The sequence below is a fragment of the Aspergillus mulundensis genome (genome assembly GCF_003369625.1).
Source record: "Aspergillus mulundensis strain DSM 5745 chromosome Unknown scaffold_3, whole genome shotgun sequence".
Taxonomy (NCBI): Eukaryota; Fungi; Ascomycota; class Eurotiomycetes; order Eurotiales; family Aspergillaceae; genus Aspergillus; species Aspergillus mulundensis.
The window spans coordinates 3,461,451-3,464,055 of NW_020797891.1; positions in this window are offsets into that span (position 1 = coordinate 3,461,451).

The following is a 2,605-nucleotide window of genomic DNA, read 5'->3' on the forward strand; positions in this document are numbered from 1 at the left end:
TTATTATAAGTAAAGCATGCTAGTAGTAAGTATAATACTTAATTACTTTATTAATAGTTATAATACATGTATAAATACGCCTTAAATATTTAGTTTTAGCACTTAATTTAACTATTTAATTAAAAATAGTATGCTATACTAAGTTATTACTTAATATATAGTATTTAATAAAAGGCTATTTAATACTTTAAAATAAAAAGTAAGTTTTAATTTATTATTATGCTTTAGGGTAACCCTATATTATATATAATTTTTTTAATAAATAAGTTAGCTAACTTTTTTATAATAATTTTATTAATAATAAAAAGATATTTTACTTTTTTACTAAATTAATTTATAACTACTAAAATTATGTTATAAACATGCCTTTTATACTTTAATAAAGGTAGGCTAATAATAAAGTTTATAAAAATATTCTTTTATAATATATTTAGTACTAAAAAAAATATTAAACTTTTTTAAGGTAACTACCTTAAAACTTTAAATTTTTAATATAAGAAATATTTTTTAATATATACACGTGTATTTTTATTAAGCTTTTTTTACTAAAACTTGCGGGTAAGTAGTTTAATAATTTTTTTATAACTAAAGTAGCCTATATAAAAATTATTATAATATTATTTTATAATTTTATATTATAACACGGGCATAAAAGGTATATAAATAACACCTTTATAAAAAAAATTTTTTTTTTTATATTATTTAGTAATAAAAAAGGCCTGCCTTAAATTAATAAAAATTATACCTTTAAGCTATTATTATAATTAACTAGTAAGAGTATTTTTTTATTAGGCTATAATTAATTATTATTAAAAGGTATTTATAATTAGTTTAGTAATTTTTTTCTTACTTACTACCTTTATAATAAATATTTTAAGGTTTAAAAATTTTAAATACTTATAAGCTTAACCACGCGAAAAAATAGCTAGGTCTTTTAGTAATATTTTAATAATAATTTATTAAAAAAATAAACTTAACTTTTTTTATAAAGTAAGAAGTATTTTAACTTAATACTTTTTATTTTTTATTATATAATTTAATTATTATAATAATATATTTACTAAATTATACTTACCTAGCTTATACTTTATTTTAAAGTTATAAGCTATAAGTAATTCCGCCTATTATACTTATTTTTAATTTAAAACCTTTATTATAAAAAAATAACATAGGTTATTATAATTATATTATATATATATAAAATATAAAAAGCCCTTAAGGTAATAATACCATTTTTTAAAGTATTTAATTATTATAAATAGTTTTTAATTATAAACCTTATAATAAAGCTTTAATTTATATAATTAATAAAAATAAAAGGCTATAAGGTGCTATTAGTCCTATTTTTTTTTACTAGGTAACTTTTTTTACTTTAGCTGCGTAATAATATTAGTAATAGTAAATTTTAATATATTAGTAATAATAAAAATCTTTTTTTTAAAATTAAAGTATTATAGTACTAGCAGCCTGGTAAAGTTTAACTTAATTTTTTTAAACATGTTTTTTATATTAATAAAAAATAAAAAAGGCTTATTTTTATATCCCTTTACCATCCCTACCAAGAGCTAGGTTATTAAACATGTTACTTTAGTATAGTTAAAAATAAAATATTAAAAATAGTTTATAAAGCCTAAAAAAACCTATAACTTATAAAATAATATTAATTTTAGTTAATTAATAATAGTCCGGCTATAGTCTAAATTAATAAATATTTTTTCTTATTTAATAATAAAGCTTAGAAACTTTACCTTTTTTTTATAAAAACTATATTTTAATAATTTTATATATAAATTATACCTTTTTAATTAATTAAGGACTTTTTAAATATAGTATATATATTTTTTTTTATTTTAAAAAAAATAAGAATATTATTAAGGTAAATAATATAAAACTTGTTAAGAATCCTGCTTATAATTATATTTATATAAAATTAAAATGTAACTAGTGTATTTATTAAGCTAAAAAGCATAACTATATACTTATAGTAATTATAATAGGTTTAAAATACTATTTTTTATTTATTTCCCTTTTTAATTTATATCTTATAATACGCGTCACGTAAATCTAGCTTGGTAAAGTATTTTATATTTACTAGCTAATTTATTAGCTTATTAATATATAGTAATATATAATAATTTTTATTAATTATTATATTTAAACCATAGTAATTAATATAAAAATATAAAAATTTATTAAGTTTTTAAATAAAAAGTACTAGCGCTTTAGCGCTGCTTTAAAATAGCTTAATTTATTTTTTTTAAGTATTTTATTAAAATACTTTTTTAATATTTATAACTTATGCTAAAAAAAATTATAAATAGGACTTTATAAAGGCTTTTTACCTTTTTTTAATAAAATTTTATGCTTTACTTTACTAGTTAAAAGTTAAGTAGCTTTTTATTTAAAAAAAACTTTACTTTAGTAAATATACTAGGGTGGCAGGACCACCTTTATTTTTTTTTAATTTTTTTTAATTAATAAAGTATTATAAGTACTAGTCCCTTGCGCATAATTTTTATAAATTTTTATAATATTTTAATTTTAATAAAAGGTGTATAATTTTACTAAGTTTATTTTATTATAATAAAGTAAAAATTTAAATTTA